The sequence below is a fragment of the Chinchilla lanigera genome, unplaced genomic scaffold (genome assembly GCF_000276665.1).
Source record: "Chinchilla lanigera isolate Chin_1 unplaced genomic scaffold, ChiLan1.0 scaffold00039, whole genome shotgun sequence".
Lineage (NCBI taxonomy): Eukaryota > Metazoa > Chordata > Mammalia > Rodentia > Chinchillidae > Chinchilla > Chinchilla lanigera.
In genome coordinates, this window is record NW_004955440.1 from 14,881,535 (window position 1) to 14,907,831 (window position 26,297).

Here is a 26,297-nt window from a genome sequence, read left to right on the forward strand (position 1 = left end):
CCTCCCTCCCTCCCTTCTTTGCTCCCTCCCTTTGTCCTTCCTCTTTTCCTCCCTCCTCTCCTCCCTCCCTCTCTCCCTTCTGTCCTTCCTTCTCTCCACTATGTCTTATCCTTCCTGTCTCCTTCCCTGAATAAACATGAACTTTGGTTTACAGGAATTTAGATTTTAATAGGAATAGCAAGATACTGACATTAAAAACCTAAAAACAAGTACAAATTTATATAGTACATATTGTGGAGAGCAGGTTTGTAATACATCTGGAGGAAAAATCAATAGAGTGAAAATGATAGTTCTAAATCTTGACCAAATTAAACAATGAATTCTTCTTCTGCTTTTATTTCTTTCCTTCTTTTTTTTTAGTCCACGGGGTGTTATTTCTAGTTGTTTTAGGCTTTAAATAATGTTGCCACCCAAGAAGTAGCCCCTCCCCATGAAAAAAGCAGAAAATTCAATCCTTGGTGACTCAGCCACTGTATACTTACAAACCCTGCAATTACAGCCTCAGAGTCATCGACCGAATGAGCAGTGATCTTAAACAGGAATTATTGCTTGGCTGACTGATTCCTTACTGAAGTTGAAATGACTTGATGATTTGATTTGCTTATACTCTGAGATTGCTCTAAAAATTATGTATGTTTGAATTTTGCTTTGAGGTTTTTTATTTTATATTAAAAAGTAAATTGGAAGAAATAATTTCCCAATTACACATAGCTCACAGGTCCTAAAGTTTTCAGAATAAGGTGGCTAGATAAGAGGAGTTATGGAATGGATTATTTTAATAATGGTTTGGACATAACAAGATATTAATTTAGACCCCAGAAAACATACCCTATCTTAAAAATAAACTTCAGAATATTGCAAATCAAATTGTAGAAAAACTAGCAGGAACTATAATGCATTTATGCCTTTGAGGGAATGTCATCTTTCATGGTTTAAAGCTAACGAATAACTCACAAAGAAAAGAGGAACCAATGTGAATATCTTAACATTTAGAGCTTCTGTACAGATGAAATACAAGAAACTGGGGCGATCTACAGTAGCTTAATGATATATACATGATTAATACAGGTTATAACCTTAATGTATGTCTTCCTCAAATGTATAAGAAAAGGGCAGATGCGGAATATAACAGCTACACATACTGAACATTTTTCCTGTGCCCATGTAGATTTACAGTGTCATATTATATTGATCGTTTTGTGTATAGAATATTTTGGAGCCAGCTTTTCTTACACAATGGGACAAACTATGTCATTAAGTGTCCAAAATATTGTTTTAGGTGGTTTCAAAGTATTTATTCATTGGTGAGGAAGTACAATCTTTTTTTCACTTAAACTAAGCTTTCAGTGCTAAATGTTAGAGTTATGGAAATCTAACATGACTTTGTCTAGCATGTTTTCTACTTTTTAAGCCATGTTATATTATTAGAGCTATGGCTACAGATGTCCTACTGAAAGAAACTGAATGATTTATTCAGAAGCACATTCAAGACTGCTTTTATCAACAATTTTAGAGGTGGCATTTGCCATTGAAACCTGTTCTAGGCAAAGAGGAACTATCCTTTGAGATCCCACGCCTTTTCACAACATGTCATCAGTTATCTTTAAAGGCCTTAGTGAAAGAAACATGTTAACTACCATCCCATGCGCATCTCTAGGACAGAGACGACTACTGTGTTATGCTAGGGCACTTTGTCAAGCATGTTTCTCCCTTAGCTTGCTTTTATAGCAGAGGGAATAAAAGCACTAGAGACATATCTTTGAGGTCACACACTAAGTTAACAGCAGATAAACATTAAAACCGGCAGCTCCAGAATTCCCACTGTGTGTAATTAGTTCACTGCAGGCAGGAAATGACAGCGCTGGGGATAAATGGCAGATGTGGTGTTTCAGGACCTGGCGACTGGTGAGAATGCTCCTGTGTTCTTCGGAATGGTTAATTAAGTTAGTTTCTCTCTGGGGGTCTCACTGCGCAGAGCTCAGAGGCCTCTCAGCTCGGAACTTCCTTCTTTAGGGTAAAGAGAAGCGCTGTGGACGCCCTCAGGTGCTCTGCCGGGCTCCGCTGGTGGAGGATGCTGGGTGTAGGCCTGAGTCATGTTTTCGGCAGTGCAGACTCTTTGCCAGGCTTTATGGCGTTTCGGAATGTGGTCTTTGTCCCTTGCTTCCAAAGGACTGCAGTGTGTCTTCATCGTGTGAGGCTGGGAGCGGAAGGCAGAGCTCTTTACAGGTCCCCCACTTCCCCAGCTCCCGTGTTCTCAGAGGCACTCAGCGTGCGGTCAGTCCCTGGAGTGCAGGCTTGCCTGCTTTTGCTCCTTAGGAGTGACAGGCGCTGAATTTGTGGTCATCTTCTATCCTTACACATCTAACAAAATCACAGTAAGAAAACAGTGCGGTGCTTGAAAAGTATTGCCAGGAGACTGGGTATGTGTATGGAGGACTCCAGCGCGGGTGAGGCACTCTGCCAGGCTGGGTCTAAAGGAGAGCCCTGTCAGACTCTACCAAGCCCATTAGCCCAAGCATCGTTATTATCTTCATTCCATTGACCTCTTGTAAGGACACGACTAGGAATGTAATCACTGAAGGTTGACTGGAGAGAAATGAATTGTGTTCCTGTTTTAGAACCTTGAAGGAGGTGGAAATTTCTTTTCATGCTCCCGCTGTCCAGTCCAGAATGAACTTGACTTGCTGCCCAGGAGAGCCCGGGTCAGGTCCTACCACCTTCTTGCACCAAACTTCACTATGCTGAGTGACGTCCGCCACCTGGCAGCGTCGTGATCACTGGAGAGCTTGGTAGAAATGCAGATTCTTCGGGTTCCATCACCTGTCTTTTTTTTTTTTTCCTCATTAAGCTGTGTTTGAATGGGTCTCAACACTGTGTGATGCATTTTTGGTCAAGTTGTTTCCATTAAAAAGTATTGACCTAAAAAAACTTATAATTTAAAACTGCCACACACATGAAAAATGAAATGGTCCACAAAACATTCTTCTTTCCTTCTGAAGATTTTATGATGCATTGTTGTCCTTAAGCAGCCTTTTACTATGAAACTTAAATGGCCAATTGAGACAACAGTTCTGAGACCGGTCTTCCGCCGCTGATTAAGATTGGGGTGGCAGGTGTTAGGGATGATACCCTTCAGAGCTTTCTGGGCAAATTTGGTGACCTTGCCAGCTCTAGCAGCCTTCTTGTTCACTGCTTTGATAACACCCACAGCAACTTTGTCTGTCTCATATCTTGAACAGTAAAATAACCCAGAGGAGGATAGTCAGAGAAGCTCTCAACACACATTGGCTTGTCTGGGCCCATATCAACAATGGCAGCGTTGCCAGATTTCAAAAATGATTTGACCTGGATGGTCCAGCTCAGGGTAATCACCTGAGCAGCAGAACCAGCTACTTCCATTGGTGAGTCATTTTGCTGTCATCAGCAATGACAGAACAATGAATGTTTTGGACAGATATGTTCTTGATGCTGAAGCCCACACTGTCCCCAGGAAAAGCCTCACTCAAAACTTCATGGTGTGTTTCAACAGATTTTACTTCAGTTGTGACATTGACTGGAGCAAAAGTGATCATCAGGCCAGGTTTGAGAGCACCGGTCCCCACTCAACCCACAGATACGGTGCCAGTCCCACCAATTCTGTAGACATCCTGGAGGAGCAAATGTAAGGGCTTTTCAGTTGGGGGTGTGGGTGTTAAATACAACCAAAGCTTTAAGCAGTGTGGTTCCATGGGCATTGCCATCTTTATGAGTGACTTTTTGTTATCTTCTTTGTATAGTTGAAAAATTTAGTTGAGTACTCATTGGTGTTACAAATGAATGTGCTTTGGCCAGAACCTACTTGGAAGGTAAAGCTTTTTGCTTTTGAAGGACGTGTGACCACCCTCCTCTCAGGCTTGCCTGATGAGCTGTCTTCTGGAGGAGGGAGGGAGGGGCTGGATTATCCTGACAGAAAGCCCTGCTTTCCTCGGATCAACTGCTCAGAAGCTCCTGGATAACTGGGGAACACCACTGGGAGGAAGCAGGTTTTGTTGTTTGGGACTTCTTTGTTCAGACTGGGAAAAGGCGAGCTAGAGTGAATCTTGCCTGCGTGCCTGCCTTTTGAAAAGCTTGAGAGGAAATTAAGACATGATTTCCCCCCATTTTCTTCTTAGTACATGTTGGTAGGACACAATATTTACTTTCCTTGTAGGGAATCGATGCAGGCATGTAAGACATCATAATTCCTTTTCTCCCAAACTCCTTTCCTTTCCCTTCCCTTCCTCCCCTCTTCACATCTCTCTTGATTCTCTTCCTATTTTTTGTACATGTTTGCAGTGGTGTTTACATTCCTCTTGTGAAGTTTCACATGTGTATAACTCATCTTAATTCTTTTTTTAATCCCCTTTTCATTTCCCTCCTCACCCTCCCTTCATTTCTTGATCCTTTTCCACTTTGAGGAAGAGCTACCTTCCTCCTTCTGTTATCTATATTTTATTTTGCTATTTGTTTATAATTTGGGTTTCTCATATCAGAGGAACCATGTGATTTTCAAACACGTGTGTCTGATTTATTTCATTTAATATTATGGTGTCCAGAGACATCTATTTTCCTACAAATGACTCAAGTTTTGTGTGTAAATATCACATTTCTTTTATCCATTTCTGTTGATGGGCCTATAAACTGGCTCCAAGATTTAGCTGTTATAAATGGTGCTGCTGCAAACATGGGTATGCATGTATCTCTGTAATGTGATGTCTTTAATTCTTTCAGGAAGATACCTAGAAGGGGAACAGCTGGGTCAAATAGAATTTCTCCATATTGATTTCCAAAGTAGTTGTACTAGTTTTTATTCCTACCAACAGGTAGAAGAGTTCCTTCCCTGCTGAAGCCTTGCCAGCATTTGTTATTATTTGATTTCTTGATAGGTGTCCATTCTTTTTGGAGTGAGATGGAATCTCAGTGTTGTTTTAATTTGTATCTCTCTCATGGCCAGCAGTGTTGTTTGTTTGTTGGTTGGGTGGTTTACTTGTCTTTTTGAGACAGAGTGTCACTGTGTGGTTCAGGCTGCCCTTGAATTCACTTTGTAGCCCAAGCTGGTCTTGAACTCATAGCACTCCTCCTGCCTCCACCACCCAAGTGCTGGGATTACTGGCATGAGCCACCACGCTCAGCTGCAGAGTTGTATATTTATTGACCATTTGTACTTCTGTGAAGTATCTATTCATTTCAGTTGCCCATTTTTGACTGAGTCTTTTATTTGGGGGGGCAGAGTACAGTGGGCTGTGTGCATGCTGAGCAAAACTACAACTGTTGCTGAGGCCTGTGCCCGCCTGGACCATGAGTTTGACCTGATATACACCAAGCGTGCCTTTGCTTGCTGGTAAATTTTTTATTTCATTATATATTCTAGATGTTAGTCTTCATCTGAGGAATAACTGGCAAAAATTTTTCCTATTTTATAGGCGGTCTTTTCACTGTTGCTTGTTTCTTTTGCTCTGCAGAAGCTTTTTAATTTAATATGGTCCTATTTGTTGATTCTCTCTCCTTTTTTGGTCTTTTTGAGACAAGGTCTTGCTATGCAGTTCAGGCTGGTCTGGAGCTCACTTTGTAGCCCAGGTTGGTCTTGAACTCACAACGATCCTCCTGCCTCAGCCTCCCGAGTGCTGGGATTACAGGCGTGCACCACCACGCCCTGCACTGATTCTTGATACTATTTCCTGTGTGATCAGGGTTCTGTTCAGAAAGTCCTTGCCTATGCCTGTCACTTCACGAGTTTTACCTAATTTGTTTTCCAGAAGCTTAAGTGTTTCTGCTTTAACATTTAGTTCTTTGATCCATTTTTATTTTAGATTAGCACATGGTGAGAGATACGGGTCTAGATTCAGTCTTCTGCATGTGGTTAGCCAGTTTTCCCAATAGCATTTTTTAAACAGACAGGCTTTCCTCCAGTGTATGTTTTTGACCAGTTTGTCAAAGACGAGATATGAATGTGCTTGGGGTTGTTTCTGCATCCTCTGTTCTATTCCATTGATCTTCATGTCTTTTTGTGTCAGCATCATGTCGTTTTTTTATCATCGTAGCTTTATAATATAACTTGGAGTCCAGGTCTGTGATGCCTCTCTTTTTGCTCTTTTTAGCCACTATTGCTTATGTTACTCTTAATCTCTTCCGGTTCCATATGAATTTTAAGATTTTCTCCAGTTCTGTGGAGAATGCTGTTGGAATTTTGATTGGAATTGCATTAAATTTGTATATCAGTTTTGGCGGTGTGGGCATTCAGATTGTATCACTTCTGCCTTTCCAGAAACAGGATATATTTTCATGTTCTGATGTTCTTTTTGATTTTCTTTTTCAGAGTACTGAAATTTTAATTGTAGAGGTCTTTCACTTCCTAAGTACTTAATTTTCCTTGGTGTTATTGTGAATGGTATTGTTTTCCTAATTTCTTTCTCAGTGTGTTCATTATTGGCGTACAGAAATGCTGCTATTGATTTTTTTGTGTTGCTTTTTTACCTGTTACATGATTGAATTTGGTTATTAATACTAAGAATTTTTTTTAAACTTTCTTCAAGCATTTACTTTAAGATATGATGGAAAAATCAGAGGTACACATGGAAAAGCAATGTGATCACAGACGATCACAGACAGGATCAAGTGAAGATGATCTAACCAGAAAACCTTAGTGCTTGTCAGCTGCACTAAGTTGAGGCTGAAAGGCATGGATGACTGGTGTCCCTCTCCTTCAACACAATGCATACCAACGTCCTCATAATCCTGCTTTAGGGCGTCCGTGTTCTCCCGGGCCCCAGAAAACTCGCTCTTCGCCATCCTCTCACCCATGTACCAGCAAACAAAGGCCCGCTTGGTGTATGTCAGGTCAAACTCATGGTCCAATGGGCACAGGCCTCAGCAACAGTTGTAGTTTTGCTCAGCATGCACACAGCCCACTGTACTCTGCCCAGGTCTCCACCAGGAGGCAGCCCGGTGGGAAGCTGGGAATTAATGCCAACTTTGAAGCCAGCGGGATACCAGTCCACAAAATGGATACTGTGCTTGGTCTTGATGGCGGCAGTGGCTGCACTGACATCTTTGGGGACCACATCACCATGGTATAACAGGCAGCAGACCGTATACATGCTGTGGCGAGGGTCACGTTTCACTCTCTGGTTGGCTGACTCAAAGCAGGCATTGGTGATCTCTGCCAGAGAAAGTATTCGTGGTAGATTTTCTCAACACAGATGACAGGGACTTATGTGGCCAGAGGGAAGTGGGTGCAGGGATAGGGCATCAAGTTGATCTGGAATTCCGTCAGGTCAACATTCAGGGCTCCATCAAATCTGAGGGAAGCAGTGATAGAAGAAACAACCTGACTAAAATGGTGGTTCAGATTAGTGTAGGTGTGGTGCTCAGATTAGCGTAGGTGTATTGAGGTTTCTATGACAGACGGCATAGATGGCCTCATTGTCTACCATGAAGGCACAATCAGAGTGCTCCAGGGTGGTGTGAGTGTGAGGATGGAGTTCTAGGGCTCTACTACAGCTGTGGAGACCTGGTGGTGGCCTGGGTAAATGGAGACCTGCAGCTTGGACTTTTTGCCATAGTCAATGGAGAGACGCTCTATCAGCAGGGAGGTCAGCCCAGAGCCAGTGGCTCCACCAAAGCTGTGAAAAAAATCAAGGAGCCCTGCAGACCTGTGCACTGGTAATTCTAAGCATCTTCTCATGGATTTTTTGGGGTCTCCATGCCATCGACAAAGAATGGCAATTTGACTTCTTTTCCTATATATAACAACTTTATTTTTTTTTTCTTGCCTAATTGCTCAGGCTAATGCTTTGAGTGCCATATTGAACAGGAATTGTGATAGTGGACATCCTTGTCTTGTTCCTCATTTTAGACAGAAAGCTTTCAGTTTTTCCCCATTTAATATGATGTTGGCGATAGGTTTGCTATAAATGGCTTTTACGAGATTGCAATAAGGTCCTCCTATTTTTCTTCAGGGTTTTTATCATAAAAGAATGTTGGATTTTGTCAAAGGTTTTTTCTTCATGTACTGAGATATTGAGGTGACCATATGATTTTTGTTCTTGCTCCTGTTTATGTGATGTATTACATTTATTGATTTGCATATGTTGCATCCCTCATCATGCTGTATGATCTTTTTCATAATTCATTGCATTTTATTTGTCAGTATCTTATTGAGGATTTTCACATCTATATTCATTAACGAGATTGGTCTATAGTTTTCTTTTTTTGGTTGAATCCTTGTCAGGGTAATTTTAGCTTCCAGAAATAACTTTTGGAGTACACTTTCCCTTTCAGTTTCATTAAAGAGATTGGGAAATATTAGTATTAGATCTTTGCTGAAGGTTTATAGAAGTCAACATTGACTCCATCTGAACCTGGACTTTTTTTATTTGGCAGCTGTTTTTAGTTGGTAACTTTTTAAAATTACTGCTTCAGTTTCATTGCCCAATATTGGATTATTCAGAGGTCTTAAATCTTGGTTCAGTTGTGGTAATGCATATGTATCTAGGAATCTGTCTATTTCTTTTGAACTCTGCAATTTTTTGGCATTTAGGTCTGTGAAGTAGTTGTTAATAATCTTTTTGATTTCAAGAGGGTCCATTGTGATTTCACTTTTAATTGCATTGATTTGTGTCTTTTCTTTGAGAAGAGATTGGCTAAGAGTTTATCCATTTTTTTAATTCTTCTGAAGGAACAACTCTTTGACTCTAATTCATTAACTTTTGAGGGGGTGTGTCAATGTCATTGATTTCTGTTCTGCTCTTTAGAATGACCTTCTTTGTAGTAGCTTTGGTTTGGATAGTTCTCATTTTTCTAGGCCCTTGAGGTGTATTGTTAGGTATGATTTTTCACATCTACAGAACAATCGCATTCTATATTCGACGTGAGAAATAGGTCTGGTCGTGATTTTCCCTGTAGCGTTTTTGCCCTGCTTTGTTGTACAAAACAGCATGCCCTTAACCAGTGCAGAGTGTGTCATGCCAAGTGAAGAATTTAACGCATTCTCATGCCCAAAGACTAGATTCTTTCCAAATCTAGGTGTTCTGAGAGTAACTGATCCTGCTTACCATTCACAGGAACAGTTCAGAAACTAAATTAATGAACAGGTATTTCTAAATATTCAAATTTTACTTGGATCTTTCAGAGAACATTAAAAAAGATGTAGTGCAGGTCTCTAAAACTTCTAGGTAATATTTCTAAAAATCCCTCCCTTTTTCGTGCCCAACACTGCTCTGGGTTACTTTTCAAAACTCATTTTTTTCATTCCATACCTATCTGAAGTTCCAGGGACTTCCTCCCTCCCAAGTAATTTACCGTGTAGAACGTGTTAGTATCTCTGACTTCTTTTAGTTTGTTAACACCTTCCGACCAAGGAGGGTCAAGGAAGCAAAAGGATTTGTCCATTTGTGGGTGGAGTGGAAGGCGTGGCCTTGGGAGAGCTTGACAGAAAGGACTGTGGCTACTGAGTCATTAATAATAATATTTTTTATTACACAAGCTTTAGGGCATGCCCTTAGTCCATACTGATCACCTTGGCGACAGACTGTTTACCTAAAAGTAATGAAGTCGTTGCAATAGAGCTATTTATAAAGTTCATTGATGGAAAACTGTTTACATGTTGTGTGAAACTGGGTTGATCGGGATGGCATAGAATTAGCTGGAAGTAGCAGATCTTGAGTTACCACTCAAAACCTGCTGTGTCACAGGGCTTGGCTGATAGCGCCGCGTTTACGTTGAGCAGCTGGTTGGGCAGGGAGGATGTGTGGTCTGGATATTGCGTGAGCCAGCTTGACGTTGAAGTTTGCCAGTGATGTAAGGGCACGGCTATACCGAGAAACAGGTCCCTGTGGTGAATTTCAGTGCTCCGGTCTCCTGTAATTGTGGATATCATAATTTTTAGCAGGCTGGCAACTTTTTATAATATTGTTGAGTGTCCAGTTGCCCTTGGTTCTGAGCTGAATTTGCTGTTGTGATGCTTGGTTCCAGTCCTACAGAAGCTTATGCTGAAAGCGTGAGCAGTTTTCATTTTTATTAAAAGCAGCTTAGGATTTTTCTCTGGGCAAATATGTTGGCTTGATGTATAACTTTTCCCCCACGGTGGTATGTGTATACTATTTTCTTGAAGTTTGGGTGTATAAGTTCTTGGAACAATAACCACTGGTGTTTTGACGACCCCTGGAGTTTGGAGTAAGTGACAGTTTGTGAATGGGTGGCTTCTGTGTGACTGATAGAATGTTGGGGAAGCAGAGTTCTGTGTGATCTTGCTCTCTGCTCCTTTTGGATCTTATTTTTTACATCTCTCCCTTTGATCACTGGCTGCACCCTCTCTTGCCTCTGTAATATTCCCTAACCTGACAGCCATAATCTGCCCCAGGACCTTGGCATTTACAGTTTTTCTGCCTGGCATGCTTTTCTCCATTTATCCATGAGGCTGGCTGTGTTTCTTCCTTCAGATTCATATATTGGCTTTCTACTGAGGATATCCTTGGCTGTCCATCTGTAATTTCAATACTTCCTTTTGGCTTTTTACATTTTATGTCCTACTTCCCTATTTGTCTTCTTAGCATTTATGAGTATCAAACAATATAATTTTTACCTATTGTTTTTATCTTTCTTGCTCACACCAGAATATAATCTAACTGAAGGTAAGGTAGATTTTATTTTCAATTGTATTTTAGCCCCTGGAACAGTAAGTACTCAGTACATAAGGGCTGGGTGGAAGGAGGGGAAGAAGAAAAGTTGAGGGTAACTCTTGTTGGCTTCTGCTATCCTGACGGCTGTCCTCTGCAGTTTAGATAGTGCAGGCTAAGCTCGTAGTTTGCCCATTGCTGTGCAGGACGGCATGTAGATTTGAGGTGACTTTCGGGGCTGCTGTCTCCTGGCGGTCTTCACAGTTAGCACCCGTAGGAAGTGAGCTCTTGTTAGGATCTGGTGTATAGAGGTGTGTCTGGTGAAACCGGTAAACACCTCCCCCTACACTGTTCCACCGCTTCGTCCATTTCCGAGAAGTCAACAGGTAGTAACAGGCGCAGCCCGATTGATTTCTGGGGGGCAGTGACAGAGCATATTTGCTGTGGGATAGGGAAATGGAATCTTTGGCACTGAGGTTCCATTATCTTCTGTCCATGGATAAAAGGTGTATGACTTCCTTATCATTTAATCCCGCGCTCGGCATTAGCGGTCCTGCTCAGCGAGGGGACAGGAGGAGAGGGGCTTGTGCGTGGCTTTGTAAATAGTGATAAGATGGTGGGAATGTAAAACTGACTTGGCAGGGTCGGTCCTGGATTTTGCTGAGTCCAGAGCAATACTTAATTAACTGTGCAAACATTCTATTCAAGATAAGACTATAACAGTTGCCTTGGGGAAAATTCTTTGAGTCAATATTTGTTTGATCTTTTATACAGTATTTTGGCTTTGGTATTCATGCTATAGCAAAGCTGCTATTATAAATGCTATTTTCAGGGATTTGCTGTGTTTGCACACTCGGTCATTGCTGGAAAAGGGAAAGGATTGGAATTGCTGTTTAAATAGGGTTTCTAAGGGTTTTCAAAAGAATCTTTAAAAGCTAAAATTTTTTGTTTCAAGCAGTTGACAATTAATTATTAAAAATCTGTATTAAATGCTCTGGGAGATTCTAAAGTACAAGATAAGATCTTTGTCCTTAATTTGCTTGTAGTCTAGTTGTAGAAATAAGACCCCGATCAGTAGATATGGTGTAATACAAAGTATATACACAGAACAATAATAATGGATTGATTTATTGGACATCTAACAAGGGCTGGCCACTGAGCTAGTGCTTCTCTAAATATGGGTCCTCTCATTTCATTCTCTGAGGAGCCCAGCAAGGCAGGGCTATTGGTAAGCATGAATTTTGTTTGTCTCTTTTTTTTTTTTTTTCTGGTACTGGGAATCGAACTCACGACCTTGCGCTTGCCAGGTGGGCGCTGTGCCGCTGAGCGAAATCCCCAGCCTTGGTAAGCATGAGTTTTTAATGGAGTAGTAGACAGAATCCCGGGGACTGGAGGTAGGAGACACTGCTGGAACTGTCACCTGGCCTGATCGGTAGCCGCTGCCGGATGGCTGGGTCTGTGGATCTCTTTGGTCCTTGCAGCACCCTCCTCCGAGTCCAGCGCCCTGTCAGCAGTCGTCAGTGTTGGTCTGCGCTGGGTTCCGTACCTGTGCGGGCTCTGCTTTGAGCGCAGAGTCAGGAAGATCACAGATGCCTTTTCTTGTCACATCTACCGCTGCCAGCTCTCTGTGGATAGCAGGCCGGGCGGCCACAGCGGGCACAGCGCTGCGCTTCTGCGGCACCCGGGCTGGACTGTTGCTGAAACTCCTCCGGCACGTGGGTTCCCTCCAGCTGGATCTGCCTTTCTCTGGTCCTGTCCCTCCCGCCCAGGTTGCTCGTTCTCCTTATGAGCAGTGGCCCCAAGAGAGGGAGGGGAAGAGGAGCAGGTGGTGGCAGTGCCGGGGAAGGAGCGAGGGGCTGGGGAGGGGAGCTGCAGCAGACGTGGTTCCCTTGGCTCTGCGGAGACTCGGGTCAGCGTGAGAACCCAGACGTGGTTTAGAGGCTTAAGGAGGAGCACGGATTCAGAAGTTCCCAATGCACTTTGCACTTTCAGAGGTTTGTATACGTGCTGCCGAAGCGAGCACACCTTCAGAGATTTGTATAGCCCAGTCATGACAAGTGATTTAAAGAAGAGCGAATCCGCTGTGGAGACTTGTGAGCCTGCAGGCAGGGCCAGTGAGCACGGTTCAGGTCAGGTGGGCAGGTTAATGTTTCTCGGAGGGGTCAGCTATTGGGTCACCTCTGATCACTCTCTGTCTCTCTGTCTCTCCTCTGTTTGATTTCTCATTTTAGTTGCAGTTATTTCTAGCAGATCTAGAACACCAACTGTAATGCTGTTAATAGGAACACTGTAGCCTGAACAGGCTGGACTCCCCAAGTTACAGAGCAGAGGTTGAGGTGACATACGGTTCTCTGCAGTTTCCTCACTGCTTATAGCCAAGGGAACCTGACTTACGGGGCCCACACGTGGTGTTTTTCAATCTACTATGTGTCAGCATAAGGTCTGGGGCCCTTTCAGTCCCAGAGACGAGTTGTCAGGTTGAAAAAAATGTTGTTATAGTAAAAATATGACATTGGCTTGGGTGGCTGACTGAACAAATGTTCCTTTTCTGAAGAAAAATGCTAACTTATTTCAGGTGAGTGCTCCGTCTCCCTGGGCCTACCACTTACTTTCCTGGGAAACAGATTAATTTGGGTTACCATTTATTGAGCTTCCAGAATGTCCTGTGAAATTGCTTTAAAATTTTAAAATACAATTTATTTTCTGAATAAGTAATTCACTCATGTGGTTCAATATTTAAAAGATAGAAAAGAATACATAGTGAAAATTCTCCCCCACCCATCCTCTTCCCCTGGCTAGTTTCTGCCTTCAGGGCAATCCATGTTACTGTTCTTTATATATTTTTTTTGTTGTTGTTTTTTGTTTTTTCTTCAGCTACCAGGAATTGAACTCAGGACCTTGCACTTGCCAAGCAGGTGCTGTGCCACTGAGCTAAATCTCCAGCCCCTTGTTCTTTATATATTTTGTTAACATACAATATAGTACGCTCAATCAGTATTAGTAATCTTAAACAGAGAACAGATATCTTTTCTCTTTAAGAACATTGGAAGCCACTGGTGGTTCATGTCTGTAATCTGAGCACTCAGGGAGGATCACAAGTTCGAGCTCAGCCTGGACAGCTTAGGGAACTAAGGAGAACCTGCTTCAAAATAAAAAAAAATTAAAAAGGAGCTGGAGATGTACAAAGATCTTAAGTTCAATCCATCAGACCACAAAAAACAAAACAAGAAAACAAAAAGGAACTTCAGACAGTCAGCCCCGTGAATCCACAAGCTCCACAGTCACAAATTCAACCGACCATGGGTGAAAATATTTGGGGAAAAATTGCATTAATATTCAGCTGTGCTGACTTTTTTCTTGTTATTCCCTAAACAATACAGTAAAACAACTATTTATATAGGAATTGTATGGCACTAGGGGTACTGTAGGGATGATTTGAAGTATATGGGAGGATGTAAGGTGGTTATAGGTAGACACTATGCCTTTTTATATTAGGGACTTGAGCTGATACAAATTTTTGTAGCTGTGGCATTCTTGGAACCAGTCCCCTTCAGGTGATATTCTTGGAACCAGTCCCCTTGAGGTGTGACTGTAGTTCATAAAAAAGCGATACCACTGATAACGTGTAACTGTTTTAGAAGCTTTTATCGCAAATTCAATGATTACAAGATTCCTAGACACTATAGTATATTTATTTGCTACTCAGAGTCTGGTTCTCATACTAGCAGTACTGATACCCCCTGGAGACAGGGAGAGAATGCAGAATCTCAAGGCTGCTGCAGACCTCCTGAGTGAGAACCAGAATTGTACATGTTAGCAGGTGATTCAGAAACACATGGAAGTGTGAGAAGCCGCTGCCATCTGCCATTTTCACGGTGTTGGCCTCAGGTAGCCTTCCACAGGGAATGAAGAAAGGGAGATGGTCTTGGAGAGAGAGTTTGCTCCTCATGTTCCTTAATCCAGGACTGCTCAGGGGCTGGAATTCACTGAGGGTGATCTTTCCTTCATTTGTGACCGCAGATTAAAGTACTATATAAACATTGTGATTTTTAGAAAAACTTCAGAAATCTTCCTCCCTATTCTCTTTCATTCCTTTTCATAAATTGTTCTTAAACTTTCACACCTACTGTTGCTTCCTTATCATGCAGTGTTGGATCCCGATGGAAGGAGCAGAAAAAACATTCATAGAAAAGTGTTGAAACAGCTAGCTGGGTTTGGGTTGAGCGTTTCTACTTTGATGGGTCTCTCTGTTTACACCTGTGGTTTCCTATCATGTTTTGTAGTGTACACATTTTATTTCTGAGGGTGGTAGTCAGCTTTCTGTTGCTGTGACCAAATGCCTAAGAAAACAGCTTCGAGGAGGAAAGGTTTATTTTGGCGCATGTCTTAAGAAGAAGTTTCAGTCTGTGGTCTGTCAGCTGCATTGCTTTAGGCTGGTGGTGAGGCCGAAGTATCAGGGCAGAAGGGTGTGGAGGAGAAAAGCTGCTCGTTCCGAGGCCTCCAGGAAGCAGAGCGAGGGGGAGAACCGGAGCAGAAGGGGCCAGGTACCAGGTGGAGTCCTCCAAGTCACACCCTCTTGTCCTACGCCCTTCCCTCCTCCTAAGTTTTCGTCACATCCCAGTGGTATATCAAATTACGATCTTATCCACAGATCAACCCACTGACAAGTTAGAGCCCTCATGAGCCAAGCACCTTCTGAAAGCCCCAGCTTGGAGTACTCGGGGCTTTGGGGGACGTTTAGATCTAAAGCACAGCGCTGAGCGATCAGTTCAGGTCAGGTGTCCGTGTCTGTGTTAAGTCTCTTACCGTAATGGGAGTAAAGAGCTAATGAGATATAGGGAAAAAGAAAACTTCTAGCCAACAAGCTGTGATTTCAAACTCTAGAAGTTGCTAAACTTCTTGCAGGAAGGAGAAGGAAGGAAATTTGTTTGTTCTGTGTACATGAAGGACTATAGGCCAAAAATTATTGAAAGCACCTCTGGTACCAGGAGCGTTCATGTAAATGAATATGAACAAGTTTAGTATGACCTGAGTTTGACCAGAAATTTGTGGAAAATATCATAAAACGAAGTGAGAAGGTTGGTTATAGGACTGTCTTAGGTATTTATTTGGGGTGTGTGTGTGCTTTAATCACTAAATGTCTTTCTAAGAAGCAGGCGAGATAAACACATATATTCCCCGTAAGTTAAAAAACGGTGTGGATAGAAAACTTTTCTGAGTGTGTTATGGCAAGTTTGGAGGGTGAGAGACAATCGAACGGAAGGAAACATAGAACAAGGCCCAGTTCTCACAAGTGAGATTCTCTAAGCCTGTGAAGTGGGGGGCACTGTCTTCCTGCTGGTCCTGCTCAGCTGGAAAAGCTGAGGGAGCCCACCAGGTCAGGGGCCCTGGAGAAGAGCCCAGGGGAGAGCGTTCCGAATGTGGGACGATAAATGTCAGGAGTGAGAACTCTTAGTGTATTATTGAAAGTTTTAAAATAGTTTGTTTGAGCAGCTGTGTGTATAATAATTTGTGCTCTACAAATCTGTTTTCAAGGAAATGCTGGACATACAGAGAAGGATTTGGCATAAAGGTGTTCTTTAAAGTGTACTTTATGATAAATAAAAATTGAAGTGAGTTAATTGTCTAGCAAGAAGGCACCGATGAGTACAGTGTAGTACATCCACGTGATGGCTTACGTTAAGATAATATTTGGGATATGTTATAAATTAGGTATGAAGCAGACTGAAAATTGTGTGGGAAAAGACAGGAAGGAAATGTTAGTAGTAGTTTTGAATATTTGATTAAATTAAACAGAAACATTCTGCGCCTACTAAATGAGCTTCAGCGAAGATATATTACTATAAAAAGAGAAAAAAATAAAACCCCTCGCTTCAATTTAAAAAGAAAGAGAGAGGGGTTAAAATAATAAAAAAAATGATTACTTTTGTCCAGTGGAGGAGTTTATCATGAATATTTTAAATCCAAGACATGCGCAGCAGTTTTGTAAATCCCTTAGCTGGGTAGTGTCAAGGTCAAGATGCGCTGGGGTTGGACCTGGTTCTGTGGGGAGGGGAGAGGAAGAGGAAGCTCATGCCATAGGGGCGGCAGAAACATTCCTGTGATCCAGATGTGCACTCTGCAGCCCCCAGCCCCACCCCAACATGACTGCTGCACCTCTGGCTGTGGTCAGACGACACCCACTGAGGGAAGCCACAGACAACCTCATGGCCAGTGACCTCTAAAAGCCAGAGCACCCTGGTGGCTCAGTTTGAATTCTCAGCAAGTCACTTGTAACCTTGAAGAGGTGTGCCCAGGACGCAGACAGCCTGTCTAGTCCCCGGGGAAGCTCTAGAGAGGAGGGAGCTGTCCAGCTCCCAGAGGGCTTCGGCTTTTGGTGGGGCGTCGTTACCTGGACATAACAGGTTGACACTGAAAATATGTTCTCTTTGTAGTTAGAAACATTATTTTTATTCTTGTTTTATTTTTAAAATTTATTTTTTATTTTAAAGAGAATAAAAAATAAGAAAAAAGCAATAAAAATGGTATAGAATTTCAAAGCAGGATGATTGGAAATTAACAATGGTTGTTATACTGCATAGTGTTATCTTCAAAGTAGTTGCTCAGATTACCAGATATAGGTATGCGAATTGGATCAAACAATTAAGCATTAGCTGTTCCTTTCAATAAATCAGTAGAAATTAGTAGTACAATTATCTTAGCTATCTTGTGTATATACATATTTTTTCCCTTCCTTCTTTCTTTCTTTTCTCCTTTCCCGCATCACAGTTGTTCTTTCCTTTTGAGCAGTTTCTTTCCCTTTGAAAATCTGAAAGAAACATCATTTTTATGCATTTTGGCTTTTTCTCAAAGACAATGTGGCTAGTAGTATGAAGTGGTAAATGAATTTTAAGAACTTCCTTAGGACTGACCTGGGGAAGCTCTTTGAAGTGTTTGTTTTCAGCCTATTTTTACAGTGATTGGAAGGGAATGGCTTTGAAGGTTTTCATCCTTAATTTTTTATGTATCTTTTTCCTTAAAGTAGTGACCTGAACCATCAAACTACATGAACGTATGCAATTGTGATTACATTACACCTTTTCTTTCTTTCTTTTTTCTGAGTTGGTGTCTTCCTGTGTTGCCCAGGTTTGTTCTGAACTCCTGGGCTCAAGTGATCACCCTGCCTCAGCCTCTTGAGTAGCTGGGACTACTGGTGACACCGTTGCACCTTGATTAACTTGTTTAATTTTAACAAGTGTCACGATGTCAGGCCTGTGGGTCCCTGAAACACTGAGGGTATTCCTTCTGCAGTGGTGGGGGCATGCTGCAGTTAGCTTGTCTGCCTGCCTCTCTGAGAAGGTGCTATGGTCCCTGGGCAGAGGCCCTTGTGTTTCCTGCCACCAGGGAATCTTCACTTGTATTGGCTTTTGCTCTCCTTCCGTGAACTGCTCTGCACATATCACTGATGAGTAGTTTGAAGGACATAGTGCCTTTTGGTAAACTGGTGGCTTGAAATACGGAGTTGTCAGCCAGTATATTGTGTTTAGTGTCTCGAAGTTCCCTGACCCTTTGAGGATGCAGTCAGTGACTGTAGCTCTCTCCCACAGAACTCTGGCTTGCTTCTGTGGTTGCCAAATGCCAAGCAGAACTCTTCCCACCCAGTGTCTCCAAGAAGAGTCCGAGGCACAGCCGCAGGTTCTAATTTCAAAGATAGTCGTAGAGGTCCAGTTTTAAAAGTTGAAAAACAAACTGAAGTTTCTGAGATCATCGTTACTACATTTTCACCTTTAGGGACCAGCTATACTAATGACCGTGGCAAGCGCTTCCTTGGAGTTGAGTGGAGGAAGGGCTGGGGGTCTTTCACACTGGTCGACCTCAGTGTGGGGATTTGTGTCAATTCAGATTTTCAACCAAAACTTAAATGAGGGGATTTCCATTTCCTAGAGTTTAACTCTAGCCATACTGTTAGAGTAATATTAAATTTAGTTTAGGTATTGTTGATGTTTAATACGTCCCGGACTTTAGCCATAGCTGCCATATACCAGAATTTAACTCATAAAACCTACCCTAATGTTGATTGCTCTTGGAGGTCATTTTTATTTTCTGTGGCTACATTTGAAATGGATATCATTGTGCAGGGTTTTTGCTGCAGTGATGTTTTGGAAGACAGTGTAGATTAATTCTGTATTAAAGTTCAAAAGTGACTCCGAACCACCAGCCTCCCTTGAAGTCTCATTACTTATTAAAATGCCATTTCTATTCACATTCTCTTTTTTTCCTTGGGTCATTTTCAGTAACTACATTCTTTTTTAGCAGATTCAGGTATTTGAAAAGTAATTCACTCCCGCAGTGGGAATCGCAAGCCTGTGGGGAGCCGTGCTGGTGTTGGCTTGGATCTGTAGAGACAGGGGCACCTTTAGGAATGTCTCGCAGACCCCGCCGTTGCCTGTGGACAGAAGCATCCGCAGCTCCCCCACATGGAGGAGTTAGAGGCCTCCGGGCAGGGGGAATTCATCATTTCTTTCATGCTTTGCATCTCACAACTATTACAACAGAATCTATCCTGATTCCTGAATTCGGCACTCTGCTGTGGCTTTGTGACTTAACGCAATCTATTTACCTCTCTGTACTTGTTGCTGTATTTGCCAGCCTACCCAGGTAAGGCTATAGGGACGGCTGTCACCACAAAGCAACAAACCGGGGTCTTACGCAACAGGGATGCGTTGTCTCAGTTCTGAGCCTGGACTGCAACCAAAGTTATCAGCAGGCCTGTGTTTCCTCAGGAGACTCAAAGCAAGGATGTGTCCTAGGCTTCTCTCTGGCTTCTGGTACTGCCTTAGCTACAGCAGCACATCTTGTCCTCACACGGTGTTCTCCCCGTGTGTGTCTCCGTCCATATTTACTCATCTTTAAAGGGCACAAGTTATGTGGCGTTAGACCGGCCCTTCTCTGGTATGACCTCATTTTGACTAATTACATATGCAATGAGCCTATTTCCAAATAAGGTCACAATCTGAGGCACTCTGGATTGGGAATTCAGTATGTGTCCCTGGGAGTGGGAAGGACGTAATTTACTCCATAGCAGTAGGCAAGAACATCAAATAGAATTGAGATGTACGGGGCAGCAGGATGTGCTACTTCCAGTTCTCTATTCTTATTTTTACATATGTACTGTATTAGGAAGGGACAACTTGGGACAGGCGGCTATCCTGCTTACATGGGAGTAGACAGAGGTTAATCTATGTGCAGTCTTGACTGAAGTTGTGATGTTTTTCTATTAGGACATTAGCAGCCTCCAGTCTTCCCCTGAGATGAGCTGCTACCCTAGGAAGGTGACTGATGGAGCCTGGTGCTGTAAACAGGTGGGGCCGCAGGTGCCTTTGACAGAGGACTTGCTTGTTCACTGGCTTCCTTGAGATCTCAGATAGAAGACATACTAGAGGATCAAAGGCCTGGGTAATTACTTCCCCCCAGCAATCCTTGCTAATGCCTGCAGAGTTATTTGTACGCTGTTGCGGGACTGTGTCTAATTCCACTTTACATATAGTCTTAGATGCTGCCTCCAGATTGCCCTGAGCCCTTCGCTGGCTTTAAGCTGATGACTTTATACAGCACCTTCATTCCTGAGGTGGTTTCAAAAGTAGAAGTCACCTGGTGGGAGAGTATCCAATTGGATTCACGCTTGTAAGTCGACTTTTTATTGAAGTCTGACCTGCGCATGGAAAGTACATGGAAGGATAGAATTCAGTGAAATGTGGCACACTGAATATATGGAGACACAGAACCTGGCCAGCGAGCCCCCTCCCCCAGCTCCTCCTAGTCCCCACCGGTCTCCGCTGTTCTGAATTCAGAACCTTTTTCCTTGGAGGTGGGGGAAGTTTGGTTGGAACTTTGTGTACTATGTAAAGTATGTTAATTTTAAAATTTAAATATATATTATATACTTATATGCTTTTAGTACTTTTAGTATGTACTTTTTAGCATCTGGCTTTTTCAGTCAACATAATGTGAAGTCTTACCCATGTGGTTGCTGATATCCATACTTCATTTTAGCTGTAGTTGTATGTTTTTATAGTTACATATTGAAGTCACATTCTGAATGGCTTTCCACATCCCCTTTGTTTTCTAAAAAACATACGTGCTTATGGAATTTATCGCTTGTCTCAAAGATTTGAAGGCTTTCCTCCTCCCTGCCTTACCCTCATGGGATATTTGTGGTTATTTTTTCTCCTTAATAACTGTTTGCAGTCACATGTGGTCTGGTCTTTTGGATTTTCTAACAGTAATGTGTGAAAAGAGACACAGGCAATGGCAGCATGGCCGATTAGGGCTGCCCTGGAGAAGGCACTGGGTGAGGTCATATATCCTTGCTCTGGCTTTGACAGTGTGGCCGGGGACAGGACCCACATCGGGAGCACGCTGTGGCTTTGATTGGAACACATTCTTTCTCGCAACAAATGATTGTGGATGACTCAACTTGCATGAATTTGAGGGAGGGATTTGCATTAGTGGTTTTTAGAAGATAAAGAGTGAACACGTCCCTCTTCCCCCATACTAATTTCTGCTTTTTTTCCAGTAAAGAGGACTTGTCTCCTTAATGTGAATTGTACTACAAATTACTATATTTTTTTGGCCTTTGTCTGCGTGAGTGTCTCATTTAGTTCTGGATCATAATACTTAATGATAATATAGTAAAGATTAACCCCATGTCAACATCCAAGAAGTAGGATACATGTAAGGGATTTAGAACAATGGCGGACACTTAGTAAGACGTCAAGAACTGTGGTGGTTGCTATTAACTGAAATTATTGGAGACTTCTTCTTGTCACGGTGGAAGGCCCAGGTCGGGTGGACTTCCACTGTGTGGTTAATAGTCTCCCCATAGAAAGGCTACCGGAAAAACTTGTCAGCCCGGCCTGGCTAGATACGGCCATAACTCGGCTTCTTTTTCTACCTCACTGCCTGTACAAAATTCAGGGTGTGGAACAGCGTTCTCAGTTCCCACCTGGCTGCACCTGAGTGTGCCTCTGTAAAGGAATCCCAGTGCCAGCCTCTGGTGCAGATGCTTCTGCTGTCAGAGCATGCAGCCAATGCTGAAACCATGCCCTTGGGCTAGCGTCTGGGGACACTTCAGTACCCTTCAATGAGCCCGGAGTGGCGCAATGGGGGCACACCCCGAGCAGTTACTGAAAAGGAGCGAGCTTCACACACCCATGGCTGGAAGCTGCACCAGCAAGTAGCATGTGCTACTGTACCTGTTCTTCTTTGGCTCTAAATGTCAGACATCATAGCATTTTACTCCTAAATATTTCAGAACACATCTCTTAAGAATGACATTTTTGCTGCTAACTATAATACAATATTACATCTAAGAAAAAAACAGTGATTCCGTTTTATTCTCTAATATCTAGTATACCTTCAAATTTCCCTGCTTATTCTAGAAAGTCTCACAGTTTACACTAGGATGCAAGAAATGTTGGTGCCTTGCATTTAGTTGTTATACCTCTGGAATCTCTTTTAAACTGTAACAGATCCTATACGTTATTAACTTTTATAGGGATCTAGGCTAATGTTAGAGAGTGCTATGTTGTGGGTTTCTTAATGGTTTTCTCGTGTGTTGATTACTTTTTCTTCTATCGTGTGTATTTCCCGTAAACTGGAACTTAGGTTTAGAGGCATGAATAAATTCATAGTAAACATTTTTGCCAAAGTGACTTCATCCATGATAATATGAACTTTATATCACTGAGGCGCTGCTTTTTCAGTTCTACTAATGCTGAGCTGAGGAATGCAGGTTCTTCCCACTGTGAAAGTATGTTTCTCCTTTGTAGTTAGAAAGTGTGGCGGGGGGTAGTTCTTGACAAAGTGCAAAGTAAAGGCTTCCCAGCAACTTTTTAACTTGCCTACTAAATTTTCTTTGATTCATGCCTGAATTAGCATCTCCACTGCAGTTGCAAAATAATTCTTTCATTTCTTCTTCACTGGCTGCTGCCATTCATCTTTAAATAATTTTCCTCACTCATGCTTTTCATGCGAGCCATTGTGGGTTTGTGATTTCTGTTTACTTAGTATGTTATAATCACTTGTGCGAATCGTCGCCTTGGACATTCTCCTTGTCCTTTAAATTGTGCCCTGGTGGCTCACATTTCCCTGTTTTCTGGTATCGCCAGATGCCGCTGGCGCATCTTGTACTTTTCTCCAGCCTGGAGCTGGAATCAGTCATTACTCCAAGAATCCCTAGTTCTTTGTTTTTAGAGAATATACTTTGAACTCAGATCAGGATACCAAGGCAAGTTGTTGCTAGTGGGAGTTACCTTAGCTTTGTTGAATGGATAAAGCTGAGAAATGTATTTTAACAAATCATTGTGCATTCACGTTTTAACTTTTTCAGAGAAATGCTTAAATTAATAAAGACATCTCCGTGGTAGTCTTTCTCGAAAACTCTTACCTGCCCTTGTTCTGCATTGAGATTCTTTATTTTGTCTTAAGCTTAGTTGTAGAATTCTTGGTTCTCAGAGTCAGCCTAACCATGACTTAGCATTGATGACTATAGTATCTTCCGACAGACAATGAAACCAGTGCCCCGAAAGGTAAAGGTCTCAAGTACAGGGATGGAAGAGGTAACAACAATAGCACCAACAACAGCCTCTGATGGTAATTATGCGCTTCACAGTGACTCGAGCACTTTATAGTTGTTGAGTCATTTGATGCCCATGTTAACCCCATGACATAGATGCTGATGTGTTGTGCTGTCCATATTGATGAAGAAACTGAGTCACGATGGGCTTGTTAGTTGCCCGCTTACACAGCTTACACTTGCTTGAGCTGGCTTTGCACCGGATGATCAGATCTGCAATCCGTGGGTTTAAGCACGTTAGTGGCCCTCGGTGTCACCAGGACTGTGTGCCTCTGTGGGGGATTTGTTATTGATCTCTGGTGTACCAGGTTAATTCAACTTATCTTTTATGCTGTGAATTGATGGCAAAGTCCATGCAGTGTAACTCAAACCCGGAACTTAAAAGAGAGGAAAGGAAGGCTTTGGAGTGGGAAGAGATGGCTCAGTAGAGTTTATTTTTTTCCAGATTTTTCCCCCTGACTTACCCTTTAGAAGAGTTAATTGACAGATTGCACTTGTGTAATGGTGAAGCTGTTTAAAGTAGTTTCTTAGCTTCTGGTAACTGGCTTACGGACTGGTTCAATTCTGAAGTCTTTAGAATGTTCTAGCAGTAAGGTACGGATGTGGAGAGTTAATTCTTATTAAGAAGCACCTTTGTCAGAGCCAGTTGTGCAGTTGGAGAACTTAAGAAGTGCTGTGTTGCTACTGAATATTGCTAGAGAGGACATTCAAGTTACTCGTGTGATAAATTTTATGTGAAGGAACCTTTTTCAAGTTTTCTGTGATTGGCTCCATTGTCCATTCTCCAACTTTTCTGTCACTGGTATCAAAGTGGAATGATCAAAGGCTAGGGGGAGAGGCAAGAGGGCCGCCCTCTGCCCAGAAGTTTCGTCACTGGGGCCTCGGAGCACCTGCAAAAGGCAGGTTAGCAACCAGAGCCTCTTGGGTAATGCAGACTGCAGAGAAAGGCCCATTAAAAACAGCTCCATCAAAGTCCAGAAGGTTGCCAGAAAGCTATTGTCAGGTGGAGGGTCTTTGTAACACATGGTTGCACTTTTTGCAAAGGGTTTTGACCAGGGTGGGGTGGGGTTCATTTTCTTCTTCCAAAATCACATGTCCAGAATATGCTGACCTGCTCCCGTAGCATGAACACTCCCCCAGAGTGAACTTGCTCTGTGGAAAACAGCTGCCGGGATCTGCACAGTTTATAATAATAAAACCGAAGGGGCTACATCTAGGAAATAGAAGCCCCCGTGTTCTCCCTGTGAAGAGAGGCAAATGTGGGCCACATTTCTGGTGTTTGAATACTGGACTTTTTTCACTGTAGCCCTCACTTCTAGTCCCAAGTTTCCCCTCTTGACTCAAGAGGGGAAAAACAGCCCCAGTAAACGGAGCAGCAGTGTGGCCTTGGGCTGCAGGTATCAAGCAGTCAATCTGAAATCCGGTGCTTCTCTGCCCCCTTCCTGTTTCTCAGTCTTGATCCAGGTTGTCAACCTAGGCAAGGCTGGTCTCCTTCTTCTTACCCTTTAGGAGAGTTAATTGACAAAATTGTACTTGTGTAATAGTGAAGCCGTTTAAAGTAGTTTCTTAGCTTCTGGTAACTGGCTTAAGGACTGGTTCAATTCTGAAGTCTTTAGAATGTTGGTAATTATGCGAGGGACAAGGGACAGGGATGGGGTACTGTCCTAAGGAAAGTGGAAATGACACACGACTGCTTCTCTTTTGTATGGGGAGATGTCTTAGTTTGCTAGAGCTGCCATGTGGTTTAAACAGAAAGTTACTTTCTCATAGTCCTGAAGGCTGGAAGCCCAGATCAGGCGTGGCTTCTTATGAGGTCCATGAGGGAAGGGTCTGTTCTGGGCCTCTCTCCTTGAGTTGTGGGTGGTCTTCTTCTCCTTGTATCTTCACGTCATCTCTCTGTACCTGCCTGTTCCAAATTTCCTCGTCTTATGACTCCAGTCATTCCAGACTAAACGTCACCCAAGTGACTTCATTTTAACTTAACCTCTTTAAAAACCATGTCTTCAAATACAGTCATAGTCTGAAGTACTTGGGGGTTAGGACTTGGGCATATGTATTTACGGGGCATGCAACTCAGTCTGTAGGAGGAGAAACACATTGTATTATTTGTTTTGAATGCTGAGAATCATGACTGTCTTTATGATTTAGACTATTAAAAGCAGGCTTCCTAAAATCTGCTGTGGTGTGCAATTGAACCCTCTCCCTTCTCTCAATATAAACGTATCAGAAATTAGAAAAAGACTAAAGCTTTTATCTGCAATTGAGTTCAGTGAGAAAAAAGTATTGAACTGGTACTGTCCTTTTCCTCCGCAGTTTTAGGTATGTGCAGAAAGGAAAAGTCAGTCATCAGGATACACACTATGCTTTAATGCTCACGATTCGCTTCTCTGGCAAGTAGATCCTCTGGCAAGTCTGCTCAGGGTTTTGCTCACTTACAAACAGGTACTCACAGTTAATTGGTGGCCGCTAGCAGCAGTGGAACCTCATTCCAAAAGGAAACTCCGTAGCTTTACAATCTAGCACCAACACATCTGAATCACATTCAGTGCTTTTAAAAGTGTGCGTCTCTGGGCCCTACATATACGTACGAATCAGAGTGTTTGGAAACAAAGCCTAAGAATTTGCATTTTAAACATGTGCCTCTGGAGATTATTGGGGATTACTGAAAATTATTGCCTTATCGGCAGGGCTTGTAGTTCTATGCCACCATGTAGCGGCAAGATGGTTCACAGCTGTCTTTGCTGATAAATAATTTAATGCTCTTATGTCTCATCGCTCATCTCATCTACATTTGGCCTTCCTAAGAAGAGGGTGGGTTCCTCTTTGCTCCCCGTCCCTCGTCCCCTACCTCCCGTCTTTTGAATTGCTACGTTCTTTGTTGGTGTGAGGTGTCTCTTAAATCCCTTGTTCTCTGATGGCGGGAGCTTTCAGAACCTTCTAAGACATCTAGAAAACAGCTAATTGTATAATTTTTCAGAGGTTACTTTTGAAGTGTTTAGGAGGTTATGTGCGGACACTGTTTTAATTTGCTGTGCTCTGTGTTTGAT

The 26,297-nt window shown here is 42.6% G+C and overlaps 1 protein-coding gene and 1 pseudogene across 1 annotated transcript in view; one reads left to right on the forward strand and one right to left on the reverse strand.

Annotated features, from left to right (window-relative positions):
- The window catches only part of Lypd6b (LY6/PLAUR domain containing 6B), a gene marked incomplete at its 5' end in the record, with an annotated part of 162,920 nt that overhangs the window by 15,799 nt on the left and 120,824 nt on the right, over positions 1-26,297 (forward strand).
- Positions 6,547-12,686, reverse strand: LOC102014498 (annotated as a pseudogene).